The sequence below is a fragment of the Lontra canadensis genome, unplaced genomic scaffold (assembly GCF_010015895.1).
Source record: "Lontra canadensis isolate GAN:19392208 unplaced genomic scaffold, GSC_riverotter_1.0 scaffold160, whole genome shotgun sequence".
Taxonomy (NCBI): Eukaryota; Metazoa; Chordata; class Mammalia; order Carnivora; family Mustelidae; genus Lontra; species Lontra canadensis.
In genome coordinates, this window is record NW_022631154.1 from 1,427,059 (window position 1) to 1,445,553 (window position 18,495).

Consider the following 18,495-nt stretch of genomic DNA (forward strand, 5'->3'; position numbering starts at 1 on the left):
CATCCTAAAATCAACCTCCAACTCGTTGCTTTTAAAATAACTTCTGGTTGTTTTTTATTATGAATATATGCTGAACATCCAGTTAATGAATCTTGTTTTTTCCAATTAATAAATCTTTGCCTGCTTGTCCTATTACTTCCTTCAGAGAACTACTCGATCTAAAGGGATGTACAGTAAATAGTTACACACGTGGACCAGCTATGTACAAAAGGGAAAAAACGTTTTAAAAAAATATTATAAAAATCCAGACTATACTAACAATACATTTCTGTAAATCAAGAGAACACTTTAGGATTTGTGATTTCCTGCACTGTCAGGCAATGCTTCCTACAGCAGAAACGAATCATCTGACAAGCCGACCCTGGTAACTCTGAGATTAAACACTGGCACTCTGGGTGTTCGGTTATAGCTATGCCCAGAAATTTTACTCTCTCCCATTTACCACTCCCATATGTCCATTAAGTTCTCATTTCAAATGCTATTATTTCTAGGACTATCACGTAAGTTCATTTTCAAATCTACGTATTATTGTCCTGTTTTTATCAAATGGCTTTTGCCCACTTAAACACTTACAAATCTTGCAGGCGGCCCCCGCGGCTCCAGCTGCTGCGCGCAAGGCCGCGCGTGCCTTGCTGACTTGCCCGCCCGGGCTCTGCGGCCCGCGCAGCCCGCAGCTTCGCGTTTACCGCTCAGGCCCGCGGGGAGGCCTTCTGGGGAGATGCTAATGTTCTCCAGGGGAAGAGAAGCCTGTTTGCCCATGGCCAGTGCTTAAGATTTCACAACCTAGAAAGGTTTTTGTTTTTTTGGGTTTTTTTTAATTTCTCTTTACATTTCACTTGTTACCTGTTATGTCCGGCCCCAGGATTTGGCTGACGGTGTAGATTTCTTCAGCACAGAAATAACCGTCCAGTGGCCTTGGCCCCCACCCTCTTTCCACACTGCGGCATTCATCGCTACTGATCTAGGAGAGCCCTCAGCATGTCAGAAGTGATACTTCTTTTTTCTCTCACGTTACACATATTTCTCCCAATTTATCAGCTGTCCTTCCGCCTCCTATTAGACTTCTTACGAAGTTACAATGTTTCATGCCTTCAAATACATCTGAAACACCGAGGCCCTCACACAGGCTGTCGGCGAACCCCCACAACTAGAGGCGCACATACTGCGATTAACCTCGGTGAGAACGAGAGAAGTTGAGATGCTACCAGCCCACGGTCACCTGCCCAGTAAGTGACTGACGGAGGGTTCAAACCCAGTCTCATTTCAGTCAAAGCTCTCAACCATTACAGCCAACAGAACAGTCTCTCTAGCTCTCCAGCTGTTTCCACGGCGAGCCTGGAAAAGGTCAAGCCCTCCTGAAGACAACAATCTTCACCACATTTTCCATGAGTTCTTTTTTTCTTTTTAAATTATTTATCTACTTTAGATTTTGAAAAGCATCTGTGAGTAGGTCAGCTTTTACCTCAAAAGGAGTTTTTCCATTACTCACTTCATGTTCCTTTACTTGAAATACATTTAGCATCTAATATATTCATATTTGAGTCTTCCTTTAAGCTCTCCATTTTGGTCACTCACATTTATGTTTACTACTGAGCCACTAATACAACAGACTGATACTATAACTTTATACCAAGTTTTAATACTTGGAAAGACTGATTTTTTCTTTGTATTCCAGCAGAAACTCCTTGGCTATTTTATTTATAACATTATTGAGATATAATTCAATTATATATAAAATTCCCTCTTTTAGAGCACAAATTTAGTGGTTTTTAGTATATTCACAGACTTGTATATCCCAAACCACGAACTTTAGAACATCTGTATAAGGACTCCTGATTAGTTCTGCATAGGTAGACTTCCAGGTGGCCTTGAGATGCATTTGAAATTTCAAAAATCTCCAAATGACTTTAATTTTGTATACTGCAGTAGGGGAAAAAAAAAATCTAAACACCAACATTAACGTCATAATAACGAATCGAATTAATCTATTTAGTTAAACTTTCTGGTGTTACCAGATACTTATAATTTTATTCAAAATAGACCCCAAACACTTGCTCTCAAGTTTAGTTCTAAATATTTCACAAATAACATTGCTTTCATGAATAAATTTTTTAAAAAATATTTTCTTTATTTATTTGTCACAGAGAGAGATCACAAGTAGGCAGAGAGGCAGGCAGAGAGAGAGGGGGAAGCAGGCTTCCCACTGAGCAGAGCCTGATGTGGGGCTCGATCCCAGGACCCTGGGATCATGACCTGAGCCGAAGGCAGAAGCTTAACCCACTGAGGCACCCAGGTGCCCCTCATGAATCAATTTTTTGTTAGATTTTCTAACTCTACACTGATGATATTCACGAACACTTATTTTATTTACTTTACTGTCTTGAATTCTTGCTGAATCAAGAACTTATTTTTTCAGAAAGTAGAAAGTACCTACTATTTAAGCACACAGAACAACAGCAGTGAAAAAATCCCTTTTACTATGGAGTGTTCACTCTAATACAAGAGCAGGGTAGAGACAGTACAAAGGTGAGTCAACTATTCCACATTTCAAATGCGAAGCGTGCTATGCAAAAAATGAAGAGTGTGGGAGAAGAGGAGAGACTAGGGCTGGAGAGCATTCGCAGTGTTAACACAGGTTGTTAGGGACATCCTGACTGAGAAGACCACATCTGCACAGAAACCCAAAGCAAAGGAGGTTAAGGAGGGATGTATAGATACCTGAGAAAAGAATACTATCCCAAAGAAGAAACAGTGAGAGCAAAGGCCCTGAGGCAGGACCTTCTCTGGTGTAATCAACGGAAGTGAGGCCAGGCAGGAGGTAGAGAGGCAGACTGGACACATTTTTGTTAGTCCAAAAGATGGGAAGCCATTGGAAGGTTTTATGCAAAGAGGTTATGTGACCTAATTCTTCATTCAACAAATATACATTGAGTACCTACTCAGCATTGGAGATATAGCAAAGAATAAACACAAAAATTCCTCTGAAAGGCAGGGTGGGGGGCTATGGGGGGTAGGGAGGGGAAGGGAGGGAAAAAAAATGAAACAAGATGGGGAGACAAACCATAAAAGACTCTTAATCTCAGGAAACAAACTGAGGGTTGCTGGAGGCGAGGAAGGAGGGAGGGATGGGGTGGCGGGGTGATGGACTTTGGGGAGGGCATGTGCTATAGTGAATGCTGAGAAATGTGTAAGTCTGGTGATTCACAGACCTGCACCCCTGGGGAAAATAATACATTATATGTTAATAAAAATAATTCCTGTTTGGGGCACCTGGGTGGCTCAGTGGTTAAGCCACTGCCTTCGGCTCAGGTCATGATTCCAGGGTCCTGGGATAGAGTCCTGCATTGGGCTCCTTGCACAGCAGGGAGCCTGCTTCTCTCTCCACCTCTGCTTGTGTGTTTGCGCGCGCGAGCGCTCTCTCTCCAAATAAATAAATAAATAAATAAAATCCTTAAAAAATTAAAAAAAATAATTCCTGCTTTTGCATAGCTTGTATTTTAAGAGACGAAAAAGACAATAAGGAAAACCACAGATCTGGGGATACCTGGCTGGCTCTGTCGGTTAAGTGTCTGCCTTGGGCTCAGGCCATGATCCTGGGGTCCTGGGATCGAGCCAGATATCGGGCTCCCTGCTCAGCAAGAAGTGTGCTTCTCTCTCTGCCCCACCCCTGCGCCCAACTTGTGCTCTTTCTTAGACATGGTGTGACTGAAAAGCCTTCTGAACACCCAACAGAGAAGCGTGAGAGTGAAGTTTCGAATCTCAAAGACAACAGCACACAGACATTTAAAGCCTGAAGGCTGGCTGACACAGCCAAGTGAGGGTGAATGCAAACGCAGAGAGGAGGACTAACAACCAATACTGGGGCACGGCCACATCATGAAATAAGGAAGGGCCAGCAAAGACTAAGGAGCCAGAAGGTAACAACGGGGACCCGGGGTGAGGAACCCATCTTTGTAAGAGCCAACTGCCAACTGCTGCTGACCGATCAAACAGAACCAAGAGGATGGGTGGGTCTGTGGAGGTGGCACTGTGGGGTTGCCGGGAACCCTGCAACAGCACTCTCTATAAAGTGTGAGAGCGAAAACCTGGTTGGGATGGGCTTAAAAGCTAAAAGAGAATCTAAGAAGAAAAATGTAAGACCAAGTGAAGAAACACAGGGAAAGAGAGAAGTGGGAGTCAGAGCTAGAAGACAAAGTAGAATCAAAGAAGCTTTGTTGCTTTCAAATGTTAACAACGACAACTTTCTCTTCTCAAAGGAAATACAGCAGTGAGGGGGGGTGCATGGGTGGCTTAGTTGATTAAGCGTCCAACTCCTAGTTTCAGTTCAGGTCATAATCTCAGGGTCACGAGATCGAGTCCTGAGTTGGGTTCCTCACTGACTGGGGAATCTGATTGGGATTCTCTTCCTTCCCTCTCCTGCTGCCCTTCCCCCACTCTCTCTCTCAAATAAAAATAAATAAATCTTCAGGGGCGCCTGGGTGGCTCAGTTGGCTAAGTGTCTGCCTTCAGTTCAGGTCATGATCATGGGGTCCTGAGATCAAGTCTGACGTCGGGCTCCTGGCTCAGAGGGGAGCCTGCTTCCCCCTCCAACCCTGCTTGTGCTTGTGTGCTCTCTCTCCCAAAAATAAATAAATGCAATCTTTAAAAAAAATTAAAAATAAAAATAAATAACTCTAAAGAGTTTAAAAATAAAAAAGGTAAAGTATCAGTGAGAAAAAGACGAAAAATCACACACTCCTGAAGTTTAATATAGATGTGTATCTGCACATGTATAAAATCTCCTAGACAACTACCCAGTTCCAAAAGAATTTACTGAATCATTTTGTCATTTGTCCTGTGACAAGAAATGCTACATTTTTCATACATTAAATTCTTGTATATACTTGGGTCTGTTGCTAGAGCTTCCGTTGTGTGTCACTGAATTTGTCTCTACATTCACCACTACCACAAGGCTCTAATAATTTTAACTTTGTTTTATTTTCTAGTAAGACTGATTGTTGTTACTGCTCCTTTCAGAAATGTCACTGCTGCTCTTATTTTGCCACATAAACGTTACAAGCTACTTATCCAGTGCATGTGTGTGCATATACATATATATAAAAAACTTTAATTTTCATTGTTGAATTTACGAATACCCCAAAGGAGTAAAGGGAAGGGCTTGTGCAGATACTTCTACACTGATGTTCACAGCTCTACTATTCACAAAGAGCCAAAAGGTGGAAGCCATTCCATTGACGTCCGCTGGCAGGTGAATGATAAAGAAAATGTGGCATATCATACAACTGTTCAGCCTTAAATGGAAGGAAGCTTTGACATATGCTATACAACATGGATGAACCGTGACGACATTAAGCTAAAAGGAAATAATAAGCCAGTCGCAGAAAGACACTGTATGATTCCATTTCTGCAGCACCTGCAGTAGTCAAAATGGAGAGACCAGAGTAGAACGGCAGTTGCCGCGGGCCGCAGGAAAGGTTTTCACTAATGGAGGACAGAATCTCGGCTGGGGGGGAAGAGCGAAAACGTTCTGGAGATAGACGGTGATGAAGGCTTCACGGCAATGTGACGTACTTACTGCCACAGAACTGCTTATGCAAAGCTGGTTTAAAAGGTAAATCTGACGCTGTGCATATTTTACCATATTAACAATTCACAGATGAATTCTGGGAGAACTGACCTCTTCACAATGATCCTACTCAAACACATTTCCATTGGTTCAAGACTCAGTAGTATGTTGCAGCTTTCCTCACACACATGTCAAGCCCCGAGCGTTCTTTCTAGGTATTACTCACTTCTCATTTATTACTCTACTGGCCAATCACCTCACTGAATTCTCCGACAAGCCTTCCGGCTGATTCTCTTTGAGTACCAATGTATGCAGCATCATTGACAAATAACAGTAATCTTAATAACTTTTCCCATTTTTATCCTTCTAGTTTCTCCTTTCCAATTTTATTACCTAGTGCCCCCAGTAACATTATCACACGACAGAGAGCACCTGCTTCATCTACACTGCAGTGAGAGTGCTCTGGCATCTCCTTATCATCCACACACACGTGAACATACCTACGTACGCTCATTTACATGTCTACATGTATTATAATATACACTTTTACGTACTCATTTTACTCATCAAGGGAGTATCAGTTTTTCTGTTTTATTAGCTACTGGTGTTTCTAGTATACTCCCTTAGATTTCTAGGGAAAAACAACCAACCATACATAGTGCTTTTTTTCCTTTAAATAAACAATTCTTGAAAAAGATTTTATTTATTTGAGAGAGAAAGAGTGTGTGTGTGTGTTTGTGTATGTGGGCATGATCATGAGTCGGGGCTAGGGGCACAGGAAGAGGGAAGAGCAGACTCCCCACTGAGCAGGCAGCTTGACACTGGGCTCAGTCCCAAGACCCCAGGACCATGACCTGAGCTGAAGGCAAATGCTTAACTGAGCCACCTAAGCGTCCCTCCTTTAAATAAACATTTTGAGATAATTGTAGGTTCACCTGCAGTTGTGAGAAATAAGAGATCCAGCATACCCTTTACCCAAGTCCCCCCAATAACACCTTTCAAAAGTATAGTTACCACAACCAGGATATTGATATTAACATAATCCAATGACCTTATTCAGATTTTCCCAGTTTTACATGTATTCGTGTGTGTACGTGTGTACATGTGTTCACTTCTATGCCGTTTTATCACCTGTGCGGGTGCATGTATTACCACTACAGTCAAGATACAAGATGCTCCCATCACCGAGAGGATCACTGTGCTGTCCCCTTATACTGCACAGCTTCATATTTTTTAACTAAGAAAATTGTAACTGAAGTTAAAGACTGCCAGCCTTGGCTACCAATTGTTAATGCCATAAATGCCTTAAGCACAGGGCTACCACACCATTCTATAAAACTAAAAGATACCTATATACTTGTTTCCATAAAATATAAAGCAAATCTATTTCTATCTTGCCAAATTAAGCTGAAATATGCTTAAGACCTTCTGTCAAAATAGGTAAAAAAAACTTTGCTTTGACATTTAAAGACTCAATACTTTCAAGGACTGATTTGTAACCTTGAAACTAAAATGAAGCCCTTACAGAACTATATAGCTATTTATTACAAAGGATACATTTTAATCATTAAAAATTACAGATTTTCATTCTTGAACAGTGGTATAAGAACACAGTAATATAGCTTTAATTCAACAAATCTAACAGGAGTGTGTGTAGTCCTCTTTGTGCACATATTTAAAAGTAAGCTGAAGCAAAACTTGCCCATACTAAGAAGTAGCTGAGCACGTGCTCAGGGAAGATTATCGTGTCGTCTCCCTTTCTGTGTATCTTTGTAAGGCTTCAGAATACTATGCTTGCTTTCTTCCCATTCTTGGGCTCTGCAAATGTCTCAATAATTTTGGAATTATTGGTTTCCTCAAGGTTTTACAGAATGAAACCAGAGCAGGAACAGGATTTCTAGGCAATAGTATTAACTTCGAGAGACTTCTCTATTATTAATTTTCGATGATCATTAAGTTAAAATTTTCTTTGATTTCTGTTATCAGATTTAGTAAATTATCTTTTTTATTTTTATTTTTAAAAAGTATTTTATTTATTTATTTGACTGAGATAGAGATCACAAGTAGGCGGAGAGGCAGGCAGAGAGAGGGGGAAGCAGGATCCCTGCTGAGCAGAGCCCGATGCGGGGCTCGATCACAGGACCCTGAGATCATGACCTCAGCCAAAGATAGAGGCTTAACCTACTGAGCCACCCAGGCGTCCCAGTAAATTATCTTTTTTTAAAAAAATTACGCTTACCCATGTTTTCACATTTATTAAGATTTTATTTTTAAGTAATCTCCACACCCAATGTGAGGGGATTTGAACTAACTACCCTGAGCTCCACTAATTGAGCCAGCCAGGAGCCCCTTATTTGCATATAATTAAGCAAAAAAACCTAATTATTACAACTTTCTATTAACTTCTACTGTATTTGGAATTATCTGTCCTTTAGCACTACTTATTCTATTTATTTGTCTTCCCTCCCTTCTGCTACTTCTGGGTTACACTTGCTACATAAAACCTTCCATTTCATTTCCCCCAGAAAGAACCACTATCTGGATAGTGACTGCCTTTGTTTTCTAGTTCATTTCTGCATTCTGGTTTTTCAAACACTCCTCCTAAGATTATTTTGTTCTCAGGATAGGAATTGAGGGGAATTTTTTATTTCATTTATTTTCATTCTTTCCCTTTAATTGATATTTAAAGGTACCTTCCCTTTAAATATAGCTTTTGTTATTTCCTAGAAATTCTGAGGTTCAGGATATTTCCAAACCGTGAGGTCTTTTTGTTGTCTGCTTTTATTAATTTCTAGTCTTTCTCCACCCTGACCAGAGAATACTGTTTGTTTTTATTCTTTACGGTAGTTTACTGCAAGTTACATTTTTGTGAAACTCCATCTGTTACAAACTGAAGTATGTGCCCCCAAAATTTGAATGCTGAAGCCCTAACCTTCATCCCCTAAACGTGGTTGTGTCTGGAGACAGGTCCTTGAAGGAGACCTCTACTTTAGCATAAAGGAAGTTAGAAAGGTGAGGCCCAAATCTAGGAAAATGGGGTCCCTGTCAGAGGAAGAGAGCCCAAAGCTCTCCTTCTTCTGAATTCACAGAGGAGAGGTCACATGAGGACACATCAAGAAAATGACTATGTCTAAGCCAGGAAGAGAGTCTTCACCAGAAACCAACCCTAACAAAATGATCTTGGACTTCTAAACTCCAGAACAGAGATGAAATAAAGAACAGAGATGGTTTTTAACCCATCTCGTCTATGATTTGTTGTTACAGCAATCCTAGTAGCCTGACACACTGGAACATATTTGTTTCACTTGGACTTTTCATAGCCTAAACTTTTTTTTTTACACTGTGTGGAATATACTTATCTTATTGGTTAAATTTAAAATTCTAGAAAATGTATACTTCTCGAAATTCAAGAGAGTAACCAATCACGTAGTTTTCAATACTAGCTTTCTATCAGTAGTGATTAGGTTAGCACACTCTCCCTACTCCTGCCTCATCATTCACTTATAGGACTGTCGATTGTTTTTACTGTATTACATCTTTATCCGTTGTATTTTCCACCCTTACTATAATATTTGCTTTAGCCTTCCCATTCTTCTCCTGGTTGGCTAACAGAAATAATGAAGCCTGTCTTCCATGTTTTGCTGAAGAATGAACATAATATACTCCGAATTCAAGTGTTCAAAAAAGTTGGTCAATATCCTTTTGATACAGGTGAGCTGTCCGACTTGACGGCATTATGAAAATTGCTTTTTTGGCTCTGAATTTTGACAAGAACACCTTGAATTTCATCCTCCCGGAGGTAACTTGATCCTTTGACCTGGATCACAAAGAAGATTATAAGGTTCACTGATAAAGTCTAACACTGCAGTTGTTTCCATGACACACAATCTATAACAATATTAAATGAGACCTAACAAGCCCTTTCAATCTATTTATCGAAATTTTCTATTATTTTAAAATTTATTTTTATCTTTTTAAAAGATTTTATTTATTTGAGAGAGAGAGACAGAACACACGAGTGCAAGAGAGACACAAGCGGGAGCAGGAGGAAGGGGCCCAGAGAGAGAAGCAAACTCCCCATCGAGCAGTGAGCCTGATGTGCAGCTCCATCCCAGGACTCTGGGATCATGACCTGAGCCAAAGGCAGACGTCTGAACAACTGAGCCACCCAGGGGCCCAGAAGTTTTCTATTATTTTAACAATGTCTTTACATTCTGCTTTTTAACAGCTGAGCTAATAAAAAGTTCGGCCTTTCTATTTGAAGATACCAATTATGCATACTTTTATTTCTTCCCCCTTTTCCCATTGTATCACACATTGCCCATCCTTTTGAACTTTGTTCATTTCCATCTTGTTCCTTCTTCCCCACTGCTTTCACATGTGCTGCTTCTAACTGCACTTTCCTATAATTTTTTTCTTCTATTTGTCTTTGTACGCCTTCAAATGCCTCATATGTCTCCTGTGTTCTTGAAACCATTTTATCCTTCATTGTTTTTACAAAAGTGATTGTTTTAATTTTTTACAATTCCCAGCAAAGTATTTGGAAACAATATCCTTGCTACATCTGCAATCCAGTCTGCTAAAACTTGTCAGCAGGGAAGCCCTGTTCAGAACCAACAATTATTTTTTCTCAGCATTCGAAGACATAATTCTTTTGTTCCCTAACCTTTCTTTAGTTGATGGTTGAAGGCTGATATTTAACTGTTGCTCCTCTAATTCTCACTGTTTTATATATATTTTTGTCTTTGATAGTCTAGAGATTCACTTAATGTGACTCAATACAGACATAGCTTTATTGGTCCTTCTTAGAACATGTCCATCATAAATATTCAATTTGGGAATATTACCCTTCAAATATTAGGTTTCCTCAATTATTCTTCAGGACTCCAATTGGGACATATTATACTTACAACCATCCTTTATCTACTGTAATTCTTTCTACCCTATTTGACATCTCTGGCTGTGCTACATTCTCGATACTGTTTTCCAGTTCACTATTCTATCCACAGCAGTGTCTAAATTGAAAGCTAAACTATTATTCACTGAGCCTTTATTTACTTATAGGAACACTTCAAAAATTTGCATGTCTTCCTAGCCCAGGGGCCATGCTAATCTTCCCTGTATCACTCGAATTTTAGCACATGTGCTGCCAAAACAAGCACCACTGAGTCTTTAAATGTAAATGACTCTACTTTTTTCATCATAAAAATAAACCGTTCATATCCAGAAAATATATTTCATTGGCTTCTTCTGAAAATCTGCCTGGTTATCTTCGTCTTTTTTTCCCCAGTTATGTGTGTGTGTGTGTGTGTGTGTGTGTGTGCGCGTGTGTGTTTTATTTATTAATTATTTTTATTAACATATATTGTATTATTTGTCCCAGGGGTAGAGGTCTGTGAATCGCCAGGCTTACACACTTCACAGCACTCACCATAGCACATACCCTCCCCAATGTCCATAACCCCACCCCCCTCTCCCAATCCCCCTCCCCGCCAGCAACCCTCAGTTTGTTTTGTGAGATTAAGAGTCTTTTATGGTTTGTCTCCCTCCTGATCCCATCTTGTTTTATTTTTTCCTTCCCGATTAATTTTAAGTTCTTCTCTAGACAGAGGTATATTTTTCTGGGAGGAAGGTAACAAAAATATATAGAAAGGAAACCACTGAGATATTACTTTTTTTTTTTTTTAAGATTTATTTATTTATTTGGGAGAGAGAGAGAGCACGGGCAAGCACAAGCAGAGGGTGGGGGGGCAGAGTGGGAAGGAAAAGAAGCAGACTCTCTGCTCAGCAGGTACCCCAACGCAGGACTCTCTCTCAAGACCCCAATATCATGACCTGAGCCAAATCCAAGAGTCAGACACTTAACCCAACTGAGCCACCCTGGCTCCCCACTGGGATACAGCTTTTAAAAAATAACAACAATGAAAACCTGTATTTTAAAATGAACAAAGATATGAACAAAGCAGAGAATTAAACAGCAGAACAAGAACACGTGTTCAAACTCAGTAGAATAAGGGAAGAAATAAATGCTACAAGATAGGGCTTTTATATTTTGCCATTACTATGAGTGACTACCAAAAAGTGAAGGAGGATAAAGAAAATAAATGAGACCTTGTGAAACACAGTCACAGAATCTAATGAAAGGGCAAGTTACAGGAGGAAGAGAGGAGAAGAATAAAAATTACAAAAATATTTTAAAATATCTCCTTCTAAAAGATATTATCAATTTATACTTCAAGGCAGATTTTTACCAAGTTTGGCTTCAGTCTCAAGAAAGCCAAACAACTGGGACTCCTGGGTGGCTCAGGTCATGATCCCAGGGTCCTGGGATGGAGTCCCATATCGGGCTCCTTGCTTGACAGGGAGACTGTTTCTCTCTCCGCCTCTGCCTGTCACTCTGCCTGTTTGTGCGCGCCCATGCGCACGCTCTCTCTCCCCCTCTGACAAATAAATAAATAAATAAATAAAATCTTTTTTTTTTTTTTTTTAAAAGGAAAGCCCAACAACTAAATGCTTACTTTCATGTTATTTCTGGTATCACAAAACTTAGAAGTAATCAACATACCATATTACTACCAATTAGTCTAACATTGTCAGCAACACAAATAAGGCATGACACTTGGATTTGTGGTATATTTGAATATTCACTTTATTTTTTTCTTATTTTTTTAAGATTTTATTTATTTATTTGACAGAGAGACCTCAAGTAGGCAGAGAGAGAGGAGGAAGCAGGGTCCCCGCTGAGCAGAGAGCCCGATGCGGGGCTCGATCCCGGGACCCTGAGATCATGACCTGAGCCGAAGGCAGAGGCTTAACCCACTGAGCTACCCAGGCGCCCTGAATATTCACTTTAAAGAATTCTATATGAAACATGAAGAACTTCTTTATGGACATCATGTGTTAACATTAAATAAGCAGTGGTACATGTATTATTGTAAAACTGAAATGCTGAAGTATATATAATCACAAAAGCTGTTAGTTCCATATGCTAAAAGAAGAACCATCAAATAGCACGCCTGGGTGGCTCAGTTGGTTCAGCAACAGCCTTCGGCTCAGGTCCTGATCCTGGAGTGCGGGGATGCAGCCGGGCTACCGGCTCTGTGGGGAGTCTGCTTCTCCCTCTGACCTCCTTCCTTCTCATGTTCTCTCTCTCTCTCAAATAAATAAATAAAATCGTAAGAACAACAACTACCAAATAGTTAAACAAGGAAACTGACAATATAAACAGGTTATCTAAGTTAATACAAACATTTTAAGATTAAGTATGGACGCTAATAGAATTTAAAGAATCATAAAAGACTGAATAACAGAATTTCACTTATATCATCATTCTCGCCTTCCTAGAATTTTACTGCACTAAGAGAAATAACATTGAACATTTAGTAAAATATCTTACTCTCTCTAATCCTTGGAGCTTTCAAGAAAAATACCTCCTTAGCACTTGTTCATGTTACGTGAAAACGAAATCAAAGCATGTCAACTCAGCTCAAGGTTTCATGAGAGAAGCTGCAGAATTAATCTTCACCGATAACAACCTTTGATCCGGACATAAAGAAGAGTATTTCTAAAAAGTAGAAAATGTTAGAGGAAAACAAAACATCTGCAACAAGTGTGGTTCTTACTCCATAAAAGCCTTAATGCCTTAAGAAGTCTGCACGAATGTGACTCGGGAGGCCGCAATCTGAACACCTCGCTACAGACCATCGTTTCCAGCGGATGATAAGTGGTTTTTTTTGAGATCTGCCCACAAAGCTCCTCTGAGAAAACACCGTGTTGAGAAATGTGTTCCTCAATCTCATCCTACTGCAACCCAAGCCGGACTGCGAGTAGACGCGCTCCTGTTTCTTGCGCATCAAACACTCCGACGCAGGCGCCCGCGCACGGACAGCGGCAGCTCCCGGCTTCACGACAGCGCGCGCCGGGCCTCAGCGAACGTGCAGACGGGCGATCGGCGAACAAACGGTCTGTTATCGTTCAGTGAATACGGACAACGGAACAAACACGGTGACGGCTGGGACGGTCTGGGAATCCGAAGAGAAGGTTCTGTTCAGGGGCCCGTGGGGGGCCTCTGACTTCAGGTCAGGTCACGACCTCGGAGCCGCGGGATCGAGCCCTGCATCCGGCTCCCCAGCTCGTCCCTCTCCCCCTCGGCCTGCTCGTGCGGTCTCTCACGGAAATAAACAAAATCTTTCAAAAGAAATGTTTTGTTCACATCCTCAAGTGTCACGTTTAGAGAACGGGAGCCGCGCCGCAGATTGTGAAATTCACCTCCCGCGGCCCTCCGGACCCGAAGACCGGCCGGACGGCCTCAGGACCGACGGTGAGGTGCGGAGCGGAGCGCTCAACGCCGTTCACCGGGTCTCACCGGACGGCGTCGCGTGCGTGTGTGGCACGCGGACCCCGGGCGGGAAAGCGCGCGCGGCCGCCTCCGTCACACGGCAGACAGCGAAGCTCGCGCGCCTTTGGCGCGAGGGGAGATGCGGCCGGAAATGCAGACGCGCAGGCCAGTCAGCGGCCCCGCAGCCTCCACGACCGCGTGCGCAGGCGCGGGCGGCGCTGCCGGGGAGCTCGGACGGCGGCCGCCGCAGCCCGACGAGAAAGAAGCTGAACAGACGCAGCAGCCAGCGAGCGTTCCCGGAACCGCGGCGGACGAGAGGCCGTCGCAGGGCAAACTCCCGCGGCCGCCCGGGCTGCGGCGGGAGCCGAGAGCCCGGTTCGCCGCAGCGCAGGACCGGAGCTGAAACACCGGGTGCGGGGTGTGGGGACGCGCCAGACTCTGACCCGCGGCCTGGGACAGGCTGAGCGCCCGACGCCGGAGCACGACGGCCGGGGCTGGAGCCGGGTCAGCCACGGCAGCCGCCCCGCGCAGGGTTCCAGCCCGGCGTCCGCCCCGGGTCCCCACAGGGAGAACCACCGCCGGGGGACGGGAAGGGACCCTGTGGGGTGCGTCGGAGCCCTCTGGCGACAAGGCGGCCTCCGGAGATGCTCCTCAGCACAGCCCGACCCTTCGGAGCGGATGGAGCCCACACGCTCTGCGGGAGGAAACGCCCGCTCCCGCCGCCTCCCGCCGCCTCCCGCCGTCCCGTCCTGCCTCGCGCGGCCACCGAATCGCGCTCCGTCCACGGAGGCCGAGCGCGGGAGCCAAGATCGCCCCCGGCGCTCACACCGCCCCGCGGCGCGCCACCCGGAGAACTGCGAGACGGGCGAAGAGCGCAGCAGCCGCCGGGGAAAGCGGCAACGTCCGGCCGGGCCCCGCGGCTCGGTGGTCGCACACCGGCTCCCGCTTCCAGCCCGGCTGCCGGCTCCGGGCTCTCGGTCTCTCTCCCTCTCCCTCTGCCCCTCCCCGCTGCATGCCTGCAAGTGCTCTAACACAAACAAATAAATCTTTTAAAAAATCAGGCTTAACTATTACAGGAAAATTAGAAGTATCCGACGAGAAATTTAAAACTATGACTACCATGCTAACGGATAAAGAGGACCGCGCGCGAGCAGACAGGTGGAAATCCTAAGAAAGAAACAAAGACAGTTCTGGAGAACAGAAACACTAAAAAATGAAGAACGGCCCCCATGAGTTCATTAGCAGACTAAAAAGCAAAAAAAAAAAAAAAAAAAAAAAAGACTAGAAAAAAACAGGACAGGAGATCAAGAGCTGTGGGACAACAGTGTGACATCTGCATCATGGGAACACTAGAAGAGAGCGAGAAAGTCTGGAAAGCTCAAAATAATAAGCAGGATAAACGCAAACAAAAACAAACGAAAGCCCTACACATACACACATCATTTTCAAACCACAGAAAGTCAAAGATAAAGGGGCGCCTGGGTGGCTCAGTCGGTTAAGTGTCTGCCTTGTGCTCAGGTCATGATCCAAGGGTCCTTGGTGGAGCCCGAAATCAGGCTCCCTGCTCAGCAAGGAGCGAGCTTCCCTCTGCCCCTCTGCCACTTGCCCTTGTTCTCTTCAAACAAACAAACAAAAATTTTTTAAAAAGAAAGAAAAAAAAGGAAAAAAAAAAAAAGATAAAGGAAAAAACCCTAAAAGAAGATGGGAAAAACACCTTTCCTACAGAAGAGCAAAGGTAGGAATTATATCTAACTTCTTCTTGGAACCATGCAAGCAAGAACAGCGGACTGAAATTTAAGTGCAAGAAGAAAAAAATCACCAACCTGAAATTCAGTATCCTGTGAAACTACCCTTTAAAAATGAAGAGGGAAGTCTGGGTGGCTCAGTGGGTTAAGCCTCTCCCTTCAGCTCAGGTCACGATCCCAGGGTCTTGGGATCAAGTCCCACATCGGGCTCCTTGCTTGGCAGGGAGCCTGCTTCCTCCTCTCTCTCTGCCTACTTGTGATCTCTGTCAAATAAATAAACAAAATCTTAAAAAAATAAAAATGAAGAAGAAATAAAGACTTTCACTGACAAAAATTGAGGGACTCTGTATCCAACAGACCTGCTTTGCAAGATGTTCAAAGTTCTTTAGAGAGAAGGAAAACGATGGTTCAGAAACTCGGATCGAGAAAAAGAAAGGAATACCACTGAGGAAGTAAAGAGTGAAGGTGACATATAAGCTTTTATTTTTCTTATTATTAGCTGATATAACAGGTAAGTCTGTTTAAAATAATAGCAACAATGTATGAAAAGGCCTGATATCCTTATATACAAGTGAAATGAACAATGGTGATACAAAGGAGGGTAAGGAGGAATTTGGGTTATTTTGTTATTACAATGTACCCTTGAAGTGATAGTGTTATCTGAAACTGAACTTGGCTTAGTTGTAACTATGTACTGCCAACTCTAGTACAACCACTAAAAAAATGTAAAGGAAAAGGTTTATGGACAAAATTTTCCCCGTGACAGTAAGAAACATAAGTTACTCATAAAACTATGTTAGAAATTAGAAATATAGGGGCTGGCTCAGTCATTTTCATAAAATCCCTAGGTTTTGTTATCTCATCATGTAAGGCCCTTAATTCTGATGTCTCCCCAAAAGTCTTCATTTGCTTCTATGCAGCTGTATCTCAAAATTAATTAGCAATGTGCACTTACGGAACAGTCTGTATGTGAGCATCTCTGTAGTGATTTATAGTCATTAAAATGAAATAAAAGATATGAACAGGCAACCATAAAAAGCAGCATGTGAATTAGCAAGTCACTGTGATGATGTTCAGGCTTAATTCCCTGGGACTTAAGGAAAGCTATGCCGTCTTTCAATGTGGTTCAATAATGACTTTTTCCATTAGAAACATCAACAAATAAATGAGAAATATTCACGTTTGCCGTACCTCATTTTGTACACCAAACAAACCATCATACAGACTCAAGCAGATATCCTTAACATCCGACACTTTAAGAGAACGTGAACTGCCTAATCAGCCAAATGCAGCACTAATTAGAGAAGTTTCTACTACAAAATGCAAGAAATGAGGATGAACCTGCTGGAAGTGACTATGAGAGTTTGAATCTTCCTGGTACATTTACAGCCGTGTTCACAGTGCAGCAGAAGAGATCTGCTTTCCCTCCATTTACGGCAGCAGAGGCTTCCATAATGGATGATATTTTGGGAAGAGTGGCATCTTGTTTTGTCTCCAAGGCTTAAGACAGATCGTTGCTGCCCCTTAGCTGTTTGTGTATGTAAAGGGAGAAAAGAAGACTTTACTGAAATGTGAGATCCACCAGAATTTGCATAACAGCCGCTGCCATGCAGAAGCTGGGCCCCAAGCCAACCTCTCTCCTATTCTCCACTACAAAGTAAGCAGCTCAGGCAGCTTCCAAAACAAACAGTCAGTATGAAGGTAAGACAACAGAAGTCTACTGAAAGCAGGACCTGCCGATGCCTGTACACCATCAGGTCTTCCAGCTCCAGTAACTTTTGTCAACAAGAACCCGGGAGCGGAAAAGCAGCAGCGGGATGATGCAGTCTTATTTTCTGGACCTGCTCCTACGCTGGTACAAGGAAGACTGCTCTCACAGAGGACACAACTCACAAGGTGCGGTTAGATGGGAGAATGTGACCCCTTACTCCCTGGAGAGAGCTAAGGAGCCTAAACACAAAAAAATGGTCAAAAAGGGAAAAAAAGGCCCTGGGATAAACAGCATCCGACAGCAGTGATGATAAAAGTGTCACTTGGGCTCATTTGTATTGTCTGTTAGTGATTGAGTCACTAAGATGTGTTAAATGCTTTAAAAAGGTACCTGACATCCAAAAATGTTTTCCTAAACTAAGAACCTAATGTGGCGCTGTTTCCGAATGGAGATACTGCAGACAGCTTGGTGTATCTCTCCGTGTTGTGGTAAAACAGAGGCTTCGTCTGACCTACTGCAAGATGAACGGCTTTTCTAAGGGTCGTCAAAGTTGTGATTCACCAGGAAATTCATGAAACAGCCACAGGTAATAACACTAATTTCTTAAAAGCAGCAAACTACAGATTGTTTTAAATAGACCTAAAAGTTTTAATACACACTTTTAGTAACTGAAAGGAGAAAATACGAGTATTTCAGTTGGGGAAATTTACACAAAAGCACCATCTTAGGGCTACAGAAACGAATCCTCTGTTCTTGAGCTAGATAAATGTTAAGGGGCGTAGTTCTGGTGCTGGGGCTGGTTTTGTTGGTTTTGTTTGTGCTGTTGCTGTTTTTAATGCCTGCAGATCTTGACACACAGTCCATAATCTCGATGACCTATTTCTGTTAAGATTTTATTTATTTATTTAACAGAGAGAGAGACACAGTGAGTGAGGGAACACAAGCAGGGGCAAGAGAGAGGGGGAAGCAGGCTTCCCCCTGAGCAGGGAGCCCAATGTGGGGCTGATCCCAGCCCCTGGGATCATGACCTGAGCCAAAGGCAGACCCTTAACCATCTGAGTCCCCCAGGAGCCCTTAATGGCCTATTTTTAAAGTAGAGTTTGTGATCCTTAAATGCAAAAACTAAAATGATTGC

At 42.8% G+C, this 18,495-nt stretch overlaps 1 protein-coding gene and 1 non-coding gene across 2 annotated transcripts in view; both read right to left on the reverse strand.

Moving 5' to 3' along the window:
- The window catches only part of ASH1L (ASH1 like histone lysine methyltransferase), a 181,233-nt gene that overhangs the window by 124,803 nt on the left and 37,935 nt on the right, over positions 1–18,495 (reverse strand). The window lies entirely within an intron of this gene.
- LOC116859713 lies at positions 10,622–10,728 on the reverse strand. The gene has a single exon (XR_004381199.1). It is a non-coding gene; the product is annotated as a U6 spliceosomal RNA (small nuclear RNA).